Source organism: Doryrhamphus excisus, unplaced genomic scaffold (genome assembly GCF_030265055.1).
Source record: "Doryrhamphus excisus isolate RoL2022-K1 unplaced genomic scaffold, RoL_Dexc_1.0 HiC_scaffold_26, whole genome shotgun sequence".
NCBI lineage: Eukaryota > Metazoa > Chordata > Actinopteri > Syngnathiformes > Syngnathidae > Doryrhamphus > Doryrhamphus excisus.
The window spans coordinates 117,068-131,129 of NW_026652244.1; the positions used below are offsets into that span (position 1 = coordinate 117,068).

Here is a 14,062-nt window from a genome sequence, read left to right on the forward strand (position 1 = left end):
CCGCACAGGCCAGCTCCTGCACTTTGAGTCCCTTCGCCCACTGGAACCCGAGCCAGAAGCTGTCAGAAGCGCAAACAAGAGAGCAGAAAATACCGGGTCACTCACTCACCGAGGGGGCAGACGCACAATTTACAGGCTCTGACCGCCTGTGGCTATCCCACGTGGTTTTTTTTTTTTTTTTCCTTTTTTTGTCATAGCCAACACACAAAGGGCCACCAAACCCGACCCTGAGAAGCCAAACGGAAGACGGAAAAGCCCCTTATGCCACTGGTTTGTGGAGGAAACTTGGAAGGCCTCCACCAGACAAGATCATCGTGTCAGATTCCATCCAGCAGTTGATCAATGCGACACTCACAGGGCCCCGGGAAGCGCGCACGAAACCTGAGCATCAGGAGCCGGTGGGAGACTGCAGGAGGCAAGGCTGACAAAAAGTGGCTGACACCCTCTGGAGACCGGCTGCTGCGAGGGAAATGGGGTCCACCGAGTGCGCAGACACAGTGCCCCGCTACCACGAGCCATTTCTTCCGCAGAATTACTGCTCAGGGGGCACCAAACGTGAGCACGTTCAGTGCATTTCTTTCAGCATCATCCACAAGATGCACCCTGCCAGAGTCTGCTGTTGCCACAAGAAGGAGAAGTGCACCGTTTCTGGAAGCGCTGCAATACCAGGTCGATGCGTGGAGCGGATGGCGCAAGCCCCAATCGCAGCTCCCTGTTCCAAAAAGCAATTTAATATTTAGTCCCCTGTTGAGGGACGTATCAGATATTAAACTGATAAGAACAGATACTACACTTGATCTTAGCCAAAAGGCCGAGAAGCGATGCCGATGGGCGCTCGTAGGGGAGGAGGGCACTTCCGGCATGACAAGCTGAAGGACCGGTTGCACGCATGTTCGAATAAAATGTAGACGGAACAAACATAGCGTCAGTTATCACCCTTATATCCATTCGCTTAGACAATAGAAAGTGTTTGAATGTGCTGAAGAAGAAATGTGCCCGTGACCCTGATCAGAGACCCCCAGCGAGCCCCAGGTCCTGGAGGTGCCTGGAAGCGCCAACAGCGACCCTGCAGATGTTCATGTTAATCCTGCAAGAATGTGTCAAGAAAAGAACTCGTAAAACAATGAAAGTAATTACTCTCACACACACACACACACACACATAGACAAACAGACACAGCTTGCACAACTGCCTCCCCCCCAGTGTTGCACGACCATGCCGTAGGGGACCCCTGAAAGAGAATAAAACGAGAGGGGCGTGAACTGCATATTCACAGTGGAGCGGCATGCCACTGGGTATGTGGCTTCACTGTCCTCGCTGCGAGTAACTTTGAATATTGTTGTCTGTCTCTTCTGTATTCCTGCATTTGAGTGTTTTTTTACAAGTGTCACAGGAGTTTGAACCTGACAACCCACTGACTCATGACCACCTCGCATGTCTACACGTGTCAGGGTTAAACATATTGGCCTCTCATGTTACATGGTGTGACTAGGCACGTGGAGTCAGTACTCCAGTCTCCCCATTGAACGTCTGCAGCAACTGCACTAAGCCACTTGCTGCCGCTGCCTTTGCTCAGAATGAAGTCACACGAGAGCCACACAGACCGACTCCTTGAGACAACCAGAGTACGTTCTCTGAATTTGGACACAGGTCCAGTGGCTGGGCTTGTTGCGGGCGACCTGATGAGACCACCACTTAGCATGTGGCATGTGCGAGAGACTCCTCCGGGCGAGACCGGTCCAATTCATACTTACCTGGCAGGGGAGATACCATGATCAAGAAGGTGGTTCACCCAGGGCGAGGCTCAGCCATTGCACACGGGCTGAGCTGACCTCTGCGAATTCCCCAAATGTGGGAATCTCGACTGCATAATTTGTGATAGTGGGGGACTGTGTTCGCGCTCTCCCCTGATCCCGTGTTTAAAACAAGAGGCAGGTGCAGCGCCATGCCGAGCTCCTTGGCTTGCGAGTGCAGCCGGACTCGAGCAAGAAACGACCAGGCCAGCACTACCAACGCTTGCTGGAAAGGTCTGCCCGTCCGCGGGAGACAACCAACCAACCAGCCGAGAGGCCGATCTGCTCTCAGTCAGGAAACCTCAATGAAAAACGGCAACCAGGCAGAGAAAGGGGCGTCGGCCAAGCGCCTCCACTTTACCAGCACACCGGAACCACTGGCCACAGTGGACCAGGTGGCCGTCAGAAACAACCGTCCAACTCAAGCGGAAGCGGCTCAAATTGCTGTTGTCGCTCTCAGCGGCCTTCCCAGCCGCAGAGGCAACTGCTTCGGATCTTTATGTCCAAGGAAGGCAAGCAGCGACACCCAAGATGGAAGCCACAACATTGTGGTTCATGGTAAACCTACCCGCACAGGCCAGCTCCTGCACTTTGAGTCCCTTCGCCCACTAGAACCCGAGCCAGAAGCTGCCAGAAGCGCAAACAAGAGAGCAGAAAATACCGGGTCACTCACTCACCGAGGGTGGCAGACGCACAATTTACAGGCTCTGACCGCCTGTGGCTATCCCACGTGGTTTTTTTTTTTTTTTCCTTTTTTTGTCATAGCCAACACACAAAGGGCCACCAAACCCGACCCTGAGAAGCCAAACGGAAGACGGAAAAGCCCCTTATGCCACTGGTTTGTGGAGGAAACTTGGAAGGCCTCCACCAGACAAGATCATCGTGTCAGATTCCATCCAGCAGTTGATCAATGCGACACTCACAGGGCCCCGGGAAGCGCGCACGAAACCTGAGCATCAGGAGCCGGTGGGAGACTGCAGGAGGCAAGGCTGACAAAAAGTGGCTGACACCCTCTGGAGACCGGCTGCTGCGAGGGAAACGGGGTCCACGGAGTGCGCAGACACAGTGCCCCGCTACCACGAGCCATTTCCTCTGCAGAATTACTGCTCAGGGGGCACCAAACGTGAGCACGTTCAGTGCATTTCTTTCAGCATCATCCACCAGATGCACCCTGCCAGAGTCTGCTGTTGCTGTTTACACAAGAAGGAGAAGTGCACCGTTCCTGGAAGCGCTGCAATACCAGGTCGATGCGTGGAGCGGATGGCGCAAGCCCCAATCGCAGCTCCCTGTTCCAAAAAGCAATTTAATATTTAGTCCCCTGTTGGGGGACGTATCAGATATTAAACTGATAAGAACAGATTTTTTTTTTTTTTTTTGAAACTGTTTATTGACACTAATACAAAATTTCACCACATTTCATTATTTTTTGAAAACTGCCCTTTAAAAAAAAAAGGTAAAATACACACCACATTTAATATAAAAGTGTTCAATTAACTTTTTGTTTTTGTTAAAAACTAGTGCTGTGGGCAGTAAAATGTGTAAAATTTGTACAAAACATTTTTAAAAAATCATAAAAAATAAGCTTCAATGTCTTCTGTTGTACAGGAGCGCAGTGAGTCCTTATCAATAGTCTCCACATCCCACTCTCCCAGACAGCTAATCTCCAGGACACTGTCAGGGTACCCTCAGATCCTTATCCTTCTTCTCTTTCTCCTCCTTCTTCTCTCGGAGAGTCAGGCTGCCGCTGCCGAGACCTTTTCAGTGAAGCTCCGGGTGCCACCTCCGGGTGGGCACAGACGATTCTTCTTTGTGGCTGTGTCCTTGGCCCGCCGCTTGCAGCTGTGAGGGTTGCTGCAGCCATTCGGATCACAGCCACGGGGGGGATCTGTCTGTGCCTCCTTACCAGCAAGTTGCGGGAGGTCCAGATGGCGTCTTTGATGGCGGCGAGGGCGAGCCACTGCTTTCCGAAGTCTTTGTCGGTTGACTTCTGGTGGCTCACCCCGTACAGCACAAGCTGTTCATTTAGGACCTCCCTTGATGGCAAGTCCGGGAAATTTAGGTCGCCGGCTGTCGCCCACAGGTCTACGGCAGCACTGCACTCCCAGAGGAGGTGCCTCACCGACTCTGGTGCGCCACAACCCGGTCGGGGGCAAGTTGGGTTCGCTGACATTCCTCGGGAGTGCATAACAGACCTGACTGGGAGGATCTCGTGGGCCACCATCCATGACAGGTCCCGAAGTCTGTTTGGGAGAGCAGGATGGTTCACATTGCGCCAAACCGATGTGGGCTCGCCGAAAGCAAGCCCGCGCACTGGGCTCACTGGGTCCCGCTCCTGCACAACAGAAATGACAGAGCGATGATTTTTTAAAATGTCTAATGTTTGTCTTTCTAAATTAAAATGTTTTAAAAAAGTCCTTATAAATATATATGCCGGTGGTAAGTTAAAAGCCACAGGTATCGTTAGATCTGTTGGAATCATTTTTAGTTTTCTTAAGTAGGAGCCCATCCAGTATCGTACCAAGGCTTTGGTCTTGGGAGTACTGGATGAGCCCACTGCATTTTCCAGGTGCAATGCTATATATCTTGCGCCTAAAAACAGTTTCAGATCTGGTATTGCTTTTCCACCTTTTTCTTTTGCCTTTTTGAGAGTATCTCTTCTCACTCTCTCCCACTTGGAGCCCCAAAGGAAATAAAAAATGGCTCGATCTAGTTCTAAAAGCACATGTCTTTTGGGGATAAAAACAGAGCTGATCAGTAAAAGCAAAGGTAAAATCACAGCTTTTATGATTAAAACCTTTCCCTCTAAAGTCAGTTGTCTTAGTCCCCAAAAGCCCAGTCTTTGTCTCACTTTCCCTACCACGTCTCCCCAGTTGGTTTCCCCTCCCCCTTCCTTGCCAAATTTAATTCCCAGTATTTTTTGGTCAGTCTGTGTCACAGTCAGGGGAAGTCCTATTTTCTCTGTTGCCGTCCAGGGTCCGTAAAATTGGGCTTGGGTCTTATCCCTATTGAGTTTGGACCCAGAGGCCCCTCCAAACCAGTCAGTCAGGTCCAGTGTTCTGTTAACTGATGTAATATTTGTGCATAAAATGTTAAAATCGTCCATGTATAAAATGCATTTTGTCGTCAGTCCCCCTGGAATAGTCACCCCGTTGATCCATTTGTCCCTTCTCAAAATCTGTGCCAGGGGTTCTATACATAAAATATACAGGAGGGCAGATAACGCACATCCCTGACGGACGCCACAGTTGATTTTAACTGCTTTTGTCAGATTCCCGTTAACCACAAATTTGCTGGTAATATCCTGGTACAGCAGTCCCACCCACGCTACGAACCTTTTTGGAAAACCCACTTTTTGCAGTACCCTAAAAAGGTACTGGTGCGAGACCCGATCAAAGGCTTTCTCAAAGTCTAAATTTAGTACTACTAGCCGAATATTTCTGTCTCTCGCAAGACAGATGGTGTCACGGATCAGCATGAGGCTGTCTGTGATCTTCCTCCCAGGGATGGCACAGGTTTGATCCGGGTTGATCAAGTCGTCTAAAACCATGGTCATACGTGTGGCTAAAAGTTTGCTAAAAAGTTTACAGTCACAGTTTAAAAGGGTGATCGGTCTCCAGTTTTTCAAGTCGGTCTTGTCTTTAGTTTTGTAAAGGAGTGTCACTATCCCTACTCTAAAACTGTCAGGTAGTCGGCTACTTTGGTCAAATTCATTAAAAACAGTGAGTAAGTCTGGTGCTAAAATGTCCCAAAAAGTTAAATAAAATTCCAAGGGAAGTCCATCCTCCCCGGGGGACTTCCCTTTCTTAAAAGCCCTGACACATTTATTTAACTCTTCGTGACTAAAATCCTGTGTTAAAACTATGTTTTCATCCACTGTTTTTTCCATAAAATCTAGTGCTCTTGAGATGACCTCTGGGTTTGTATTTTTGATTTCATATAGTTCTTGGTAGAAGAATTCTACCGTTTCATTTATCTCATTTTTTGTCTCCACCATGTACCCGTCTTTGTTTTTTAATTTAAAAATACCTCCTGCTTTGCTCATAATCTTTTTAAAGAAGTACCGGGTACATTTTTCTCCTTCTTCAATTTCTTTTTCCTTACTCCTTAGAAGCACCCCTTTACTTTTAATTTCCGCTAAGGCAGCCATTTCATTTTTTACCTGTTTGATTTCTTCATTAAAATTCAGCCCTTTTTGTGTTAAGTAAAAATAACGTTGTAAACGTTTTTGCAGTCCCAGCATGCATCTCTTTTCTTTATTACATTTTTTTCGCCCTGCTTTTTTAAAAAAGGTCCGGGTCCTTGCCTTCACCATTTCCCACCACTGTGCTCGTGACTCATGCAAGTCTTGAAGGGTCTGCCAGTCCCTGAACCGCTCCCTGTACTGGTTGACCAAATCTTGATCTTCCAGCAGGGAGCAGTTCAGTTTCCACAGACCTCTTCCCATCGCTGCACCAGACGGGAGCGAAAGAGTGCAGGTGAGAACCAGGTGGTCAGAGAAGAAAACAGGGGTCAATCTAGCATCAGTAGGGGCCCAGTCCCGTGTGAATATATAATCTATGCGAGAGGCTCTGGTGCTGTCACCACTGAACCAGGTGAAGCCCTCCTCTCTGGGATGCATGGCTTTATAATAGTCATGTAAGTTAAAATCCCTACTCATGTCCTGTAATAAAACTGATGTTTTATCTACTTTAAAATCTTCCCCCACCCCCTTTCTGTCTTTCCTACTTAAAATACAATTAAAATCCCCACCCACTATAAAAGGTACCCGGCCTAGCATGTGGGACTGCAAGTTTTCTAAAAAATCATACCTTTCATTTTTGTCGTTAGAACCATAAATATTTAAGAGGTTAAAATCCTGTCCCATAAAAGTCAAATGTGTTAATAGTGCTCGCCCTTCCCTCACCACAGTGCTCCCCTTTACCGTGACATGTGGGTTTTTTATTAAAATGGCCACGCCATCATTTTTATTTTCATTTGACCCACTCCATAAGGATGTTTGTGGCCACATTTCTTCCCACTGCTTGTAGTTTGTTAAAAAGGGCAAACCACATTCTTGTAATAAAAACACATCTGACTTAAAAGTCAGAAGGAAGGATAAAACACTTTGAGCTCTAACTTTCGACTTCACACTTCTCACATTGATGGTAGAGAAGGTGAGAGTCATAAGTATGATTTTAAAATTAAAAAACAAACTTAAAAGGGCCTAAAAGTTAAATAATTGCTCTAAAATTTATACTGTGACTATGAGATTTCTTGTGAGTGAGGCTCCTCCTTCACTCCAGTGGGTGAGGGTTGGAGGGGAAGAGCCTCCCTTCCAGGCCGACGTCTGGGTGTCGGTCGTTCCTGGAGTCTGCCATTAAAAGTTCGCTTCTCACGAGGGGTTGACTGCAAAACAATATTTAAAAAGGACAATTCATTCGGGGAGCCCGAGGGGAAGACTTGAGGCTCCTCCAGTGAAGAACTGTCAGAGAGAGCCTCAGGCCTTCCCCGCTTCTCTGATAAAACAGAGGAATCCGACAGCTCTGAAGCTAGTCTTTTTGCTTGTTGGCCGCTTGGTGGGATGGGTTCTTCTTCAGATTCAGGTGATGGTAGGCTGACTTCCAGGTGAGTGCACCCTTCGCTTGCCAGCAGACCACTCTGAGTCATGGATTCTGGGGCCTCTGTAAGCCCCTCCCTCTGTCCCGCCTCACCTGTTTCTCCTCCAATCACAGGTTTTGGCGGGAGATTTGAATTATTTTGGGTCTCAACAGCCATATTGGCCCCAGCATTTTCCTCTCCATTTCTCTTTTCTTTTCCAGCCTTTAGCTTGTTGGCAAAGGATTTCGGGCAGTCTCTGAAGAGATGGTTTGAGTCTCCACAGAGGTTGCACTTTCTGCCATTGGTACATTGTTCAAAAGTATGTCCAATTTCTCTACATTTCCGACACACAGTCTGCTGACATGCCTCTGCCAGGTGCCCGTGCTCTCCACACTTGCGGCAGAGCTTGGGCTGACCCTGGTAGTGTATGTAGCCTCGGTTTTCTCCCAGAACTATCATTGATGGGAGATGTTTCAGACCCTGGAAGCCCTGAGGGTCCTGCCATTGCTGGATGGGGACCCTCCAGGCGCAGTTCCAGATGCCGTCTTCATCCCTCACCTTCATAGCCTGGCCTTTAACCGTGCAATATCTTCCCAGCCAAAAGCAAATGTCATCTGCGGTCACTGTCTCATTAAACATTCTAACAATAACGGTTTTAGCCGCATTGTCAGTCAGTTTTTCAACGTTGAACACAGGCAACTGGGATTTCACATCTTCATAACGCGTCCAAAATTCTCTCAAAGTTGCAGCAGACTGGAAACTTACATCATAGCCTTTGTTGTAAGGCAGTGCCAAAATGCAGTTGAGGTCATCAGGTTTAAATTGAAGGATTTTTTGGATGATTTTTCTGGAAAAATCCAATCTGGACAGTCCCAGTGACTCACCCTCCATTTCCTTATATGTGAAACGCACACTGTGGTGCCTCCGCATACCGGCATAGCTGGTCGACATGGTGGAGGCACCACCAACTGAAATTTTCCTGCTCAGTGAGAGATTTAAAACAAATAAATACTTAAAAAAGCAATAAATACAAAAAATAAAACTTACCTTGCACTGCTGCGGGAATAAGAAAAGTCAAAATACACTGAAAAGCGTAGGAAATTTCCTCCCAAATGTTGGCAGAATTCTATGCACCTGAAGCATACAATTCTCCACCCAAAGGAGGTGACCGCAGTCTTAGCCAGAAGGCCGAGAAGCGATGCCGATGGGCGCTCGTAGGGGAGGAGGGCACTTCCGGCATGACAAGCTAAAGGACCGGTTGCACGCATGTTCGAATAAAATGTAGACGGAACAAACATAGCGTCAGTTATCACCCTTATATCCATTCGCTTAGACAATAGAAAGTGTTTGAATGTGCTGAAGAAGAAATGTGCCCGTGACCCTGATCAGAGACCCCCAGCGAGCCCCAGGTCCTGGAGGTGCCTGGAAGCGCCAACAGCGACCCTGCAGATGTTCACGTTAATCCTGCAAGAATGTGTCAAGAAAAGAACTCGTAAAACAATGAAAGTAATTACTCTCACACACACACACACACACACACATAGACAAACAGACACAGCTTGCACAACTGCCTCCCCCCAGTGTTGCACGACCATGCCGTAGGGGACCCCTGAAAGAGAATAAAACGAGAGGGGCGTGAACTGCATATTCACAGTGGAGCGGCATGCCACTGGGTATGTGGCTTCACTGTCCTCGCTGCGAGTAACTTTGAATATTGTTGTCTGTCTCTTCTGTATTCCTGCATTTGAGTGTTTTTTTACAAGTGTCACAGGAGTTTGAACCTGACAACCCACTGACTCATGACCACCTCGCATGTCTACACGTGTCAGGGTTAAACATATTGGCCTCTCATGTTACATGGTGTGACTAGGCACGTGGAGTCAGTACTCCAGTCTCCCCATTGAACGTCTGCAGCAACTGCACTAAGCCACTTGCTGCCGCTGCCTTTGCTCAGAATGAAGTCACACGAGAGCCACACAGACCGACTCCTTGAGACAACCAGAGTACGTTCTCTGAATTTGGACACAGGTCCAGTGGCTGGGCTTGTTGCGGGCGACCTGATGAGACCACCACTTAGCATGTGGCATGTGCGAGAGACTCCTCCGGGCGAGACCGGTCCAATTCATACTTACCTGGCAGGGGAGATACCATGATCAAGAAGGTGGTTCACCCAGGGCGAGGCTCAGCCATTGCACACGGGCTGAGCTGACCTCTGCGAATTCCCCAAATGTGGGAATCTCGACTGCATAATTTGTGATAGTGGGGGACTGTGTTCGCGCTCTCCCCTGATCCCGTGTTTAAAACAAGAGGCAGGTGCAGCGCCATGCCGAGCTCCTTGGCTTGCGAGTGCAGCCGGACTCGAGCAAGAAACGACCAGGCCAGCACTACCAACGCTTGCTGGAAAGGTCTGCCCGTCCGCGGGAGACAACCAACCAACCAGCCGAGAGGCCGATCTGCTCTCAGTCAGGAAACCTCAATGAAAAACGGCAACCAGGCAGAGAAAGGGGCGTCGGCCAAGCGCCTCCACTTTACCAGCACACCGGAACCACTGGCCACAGTGGACCAGGTGGCCGTCAGAAACAACCGTCCAACTCAAGCGGAAGCGGCTCAAATTGCTGTTGTCGCTCTCAGCGGCCTTCCCAGCCGCAGAGGCAACTGCTTCGGATCTTTATGTCCAAGGAAGGCAAGCAGCGACACCCAAGATGGAAGCCACAACATTGTGGTTCATGGTAAACCTACCCGCACAGGCCAGCTCCTGCACTTTGAGTCCCTTCGCCCACTAGAACCCGAGCCAGAAGCTGCCAGAAGCGCAAACAAGAGAGCAGAAAATACCGGGTCACTCACTCACCGAGGGTGGCAGACGCACAATTTACAGGCTCTGACCGCCTGTGGCTATCCCACGTGGTTTTTTTTTTTTTTTCCTTTTTTTGTCATAGCCAACACACAAAGGGCCACCAAACCCGACCCTGAGAAGCCAAACGGAAGACGGAAAAGCCCCTTATGCCACTGGTTTGTGGAGGAAACTTGGAAGGCCTCCACCAGACAAGATCATCGTGTCAGATTCCATCCAGCAGTTGATCAATGCGACACTCACAGGGCCCCGGGAAGCGCGCACGAAACCTGAGCATCAGGAGCCGGTGGGAGACTGCAGGAGGCAAGGCTGACAAAAAGTGGCTGACACCCTCTGGAGACCGGCTGCTGCGAGGGAAACGGGGTCCACGGAGTGCGCAGACACAGTGCCCCGCTACCACGAGCCATTTCCTCTGCAGAATTACTGCTCAGGGGGCACCAAACGTGAGCACGTTCAGTGCATTTCTTTCAGCATCATCCACCAGATGCACCCTGCCAGAGTCTGCTGTTGCTGTTTACACAAGAAGGAGAAGTGCACCGTTCCTGGAAGCGCTGCAATACCAGGTCGATGCGTGGAGCGGATGGCGCAAGCCCCAATCGCAGCTCCCTGTTCCAAAAAGCAATTTAATATTTAGTCCCCTGTTGGGGGACGTATCAGATATTAAACTGATAAGAACAGATACTACACTTGATCTTAGCCAAAAGGCCGAGAAGCGATGCCGATGGGCGCTCGTAGGGGAGGAGGGCACTTCCGGCATGACAAGCTAAAGGACCGGTTGCACGCATGTTCGAATAAAATGTAGACGGAACAAACATAGCGTCAGTTATCACCCTTATATCCATTCGCTTAGACAATAGAAAGTGTTTGAATGTGCTGAAGAAGAAATGTGCCCGTGACCCTGATCAGAGACCCCCAGCGAGCCCCAGGTCCTGGAGGTGCCTGGAAGCGCCAACAGCGACCCTGCAGATGTTCACGTTAATCCTGCAAGAATGTGTCAAGAAAAGAACGCGTAAAACAATGAAAGTAATTACTCTCACACACACACACACACACACATAGACAAACAGACACAGCTTGCACAACTGCCTCCCCCCAGTGTTGCACGACCATGCCGTAGGGGACCCCTGAAAGAGAATAAAACGAGAGGGGCGTGAACTGCATATTCACAGTGGAGCGGCATGCCACTGGGTATGTGGCTTCACTGTCCTCGCTGCGAGTAACTTTGAGTATTGTTGTCTGTCTCTTCTGTATTCCTGCATTTGAGTGTTTTTTTACAAGTGTCACAGGAGTTTGAGCCTGACAACCCACTGACTCATGACGACCTCGCATGTCTACACGTGTCAGGGTTAAACATATTGGCCTCTCATGTTACATGGTGTGACTAGGCACGTGGAGTCAGTACTCCAGTCTCCCCATTGAACGTCTGCAGCAACTGCACTAAGCCACTTGCTGCCGCTGCCTTTGCTCAGAATGAAGTCACACGAGAGCCACACAGACCGACTCCTTGAGACAACCAGAGTACGTTCTCTGAATTTGGACACAGGTCCAGTGGCTGGGCTTGTTGCGGGCGACCTGATGAGACCACCACTTAGCATGTGGCATGTGCGAGAGACTCCTCCGGGCGAGACCGGTCCAATTCATACTTACCTGGCAGGGGAGATACCATGATCAAGAAGGTGGTTCACCCAGGGCGAGGCTCAGCCATTGCACACGGGCTGAGCTGACCTCTGCGAATTCCCCAAATGTGGGAATCTCGACTGCATAATTTGTGATAGTGGGGGACTGCGTTCGCGCTCTCCCCTGATCCCGTGTTTAAAACAAGAGGCAGGTGCAGCGCCGTGCCGAGCTCCTTGGCTTGCGAGTGCAGCCGGACTCGAGCAAGAAACGACCAGGCCAGCACTACCAACGCTTGCTGGAAAGGTCTGCCCGTCCGCGGGAGACAACCAACCAACCAGCCGAGAGGCCGATCTGCTCTCAGTCAGGAAACCTCAATGAAAAACGGCAACCAGGCAGAGAAAGGGGCGTCGGCCAAGCGCCTCCACTTTACCAGCACACCGGAACCACTGGCCACAGTGGACCAGGTGGCCGTCAGAAACAACCGTCCAACTCAAGCGGAAGCGGCTCAAATTGCTGTTGTCGCTCTCAGCGGCCTTCCCAGCCGCAGAGGCAACTGCTTCGGATCTTTATGTCCAAGGAAGGCAAGCAGCGACACCCAAGATGGAAGCCACAACATTGTGGTTCATGGTAAACCTACCCGCACAGGCCAGCTCCTGCACTTTGAGTCCCTTCGCCCACTGGAACCCGAGCCAGAAGCTGCCAGAAGCGCAAACAAGAGAGCAGAAAATACCGGGTCACTCACTCACCGAGGGTGGCAGACGCACAATTTACAGGCTCTGACCGCCTGTGGCTATCCCACGTGGTTTTTTTTTTTTTTTCCTTTTTTTGTCATAGCCAACACACAAAGGGCCACCAAACCCGACCCTGAGAAGCCAAACGGAAGACGGAAAAGCCCCTTATGCCACTGGTTTGTGGAGGAAACTTGGAAGGCCTCCACCAGACAAGATCATCGTGTCAGATTCCATCCAGCAGTTGATCAATGCGACACTCACAGGGCCCCGGGAAGCGCGCACGAAACCTGAGCATCAGGAGCCGGTGGGAGACTGCAGGAGGCAAGGCTGACAAAAAGTGGCTGACACCCTCTGGAGACCGGCTGCTGCGAGGGAAACGGGGTCCACGGAGTGCGCAGACACAGTGCCCCGCTACCACGAGCCATTTCCTCTGCAGAATTACTGCTCAGGGGGCACCAAACGTGAGCACGTTCAGTGCATTTCTTTCAGCATCATCCACCAGATGCACCCTGCCAGAGTCTGCTGTTGCTGTTTACACAAGAAGGAGAAGTGCACCGTTCCTGGAAGCGCTGCAATACCAGGTCGATGCGTGGAGCGGATGGCGCAAGCCCCAATCGCAGCTCCCTGTTCCAAAAAGCAATTTAATATTTAGTCCCCTGTTGGGGGACGTATCAGATATTAAACTGATAAGAACAGATTTTTTTTTTTTTTTTGAAACTGTTTATTGACACTAATACAAAATTTCACCACATTTCATTATTTTTTGAAAACTGCCCTTTAAAAAAAAAAGGTAAAATACACACCACATTTAATATAAAAGTGTTCAATTAACTTTTTGTTTTTGTTAAAAACTAGTGCTGTGGGCAGTAAAATGTGTAAAATTTGTACAAAACATTTTTAAAAAATCATAAAAAATAAGCTTCAATGTCTTCTGTTGTACAGGAGCGCAGTGAGTCCTTATCAATAGTCTCCACATCCCACTCTCCCAGACAGCTAATCTCCAGGACACTGTCAGGGTACCCTCAGATCCTTATCCTTCTTCTCTTTCTCCTCCTTCTTCTCTCGGAGAGTCAGGCTGCCGCTGCCGAGACCTTTTCAGTGAAGCTCCGGGTGCCACCTCCGGGTGGGCACAGACGATTCTTCTTTGTGGCTGTGTCCTTGGCCCGCCGCTTGCAGCTGTGAGGGTTGCTGCAGCCATTCGGATCACAGCCACGGGGGGGATCTGTCTGTGCCTCCTTACCAGCAAGTTGCGGGAGGTCCAGATGGCGTCTTTGATGGCGGCGAGGGCGAGCCACTGCTTTCCGAAGTCTTTGTCGGTTGACTTCTGGTGGCTCACCCCGTACAGCACAAGCTGTTCATTTAGGACCTCCCTTGCTGGCAAGTCCGGGAAATTTAGGTCGCCGGCTGTCGCCCACAGCGTGAGGTTTTGGTCCTGATGGACCGCAGCCTCCTCTCAAAGAGACTGTGTCCGGGTTGAGAAGGATCGGCCACAA

At 49.7% G+C, this 14,062-nt stretch overlaps 5 non-coding genes and 2 pseudogenes across 5 annotated transcripts; 3 read left to right on the plus strand and 4 right to left on the minus strand.

Moving 5' to 3' along the window:
* Positions 1-632: 632 nt before the first annotated feature.
* LOC131119403 (U2 spliceosomal RNA) lies at positions 633-823 on the minus strand. The gene has a single exon (XR_009126352.1). It is a non-coding gene; the product is annotated as a U2 spliceosomal RNA (small nuclear RNA).
* Positions 824-1,746: 923 nt separating this feature from the next.
* Positions 1,747-1,910, plus strand: LOC131119387 (U1 spliceosomal RNA). Its single transcript, XR_009126337.1, has one exon. It is a non-coding gene; the product is annotated as a U1 spliceosomal RNA (small nuclear RNA).
* Positions 1,911-2,999: 1,089 nt separating this feature from the next.
* Positions 3,000-3,179, minus strand: LOC131119407 (U2 spliceosomal RNA; annotated as a pseudogene).
* A 6,315-nt stretch (positions 3,180-9,494) lies between these two features.
* LOC131119388 (U1 spliceosomal RNA) lies at positions 9,495-9,658 on the plus strand. The gene has a single exon (XR_009126338.1). It is a non-coding gene; the product is annotated as a U1 spliceosomal RNA (small nuclear RNA).
* Positions 9,659-10,747: 1,089 nt separating this feature from the next.
* On the minus strand, positions 10,748-10,938 carry LOC131119402 (U2 spliceosomal RNA). The gene has a single exon (XR_009126351.1). It is a non-coding gene; the product is annotated as a U2 spliceosomal RNA (small nuclear RNA).
* Positions 10,939-11,860: 922 nt separating this feature from the next.
* Positions 11,861-12,024, plus strand: LOC131119381 (U1 spliceosomal RNA). The gene has a single exon (XR_009126332.1). It is a non-coding gene; the product is annotated as a U1 spliceosomal RNA (small nuclear RNA).
* A 1,089-nt stretch (positions 12,025-13,113) lies between these two features.
* LOC131119406 (U2 spliceosomal RNA) lies at positions 13,114-13,292 on the minus strand (annotated as a pseudogene).
* Positions 13,293-14,062: the final 770 nt, after the last annotated feature.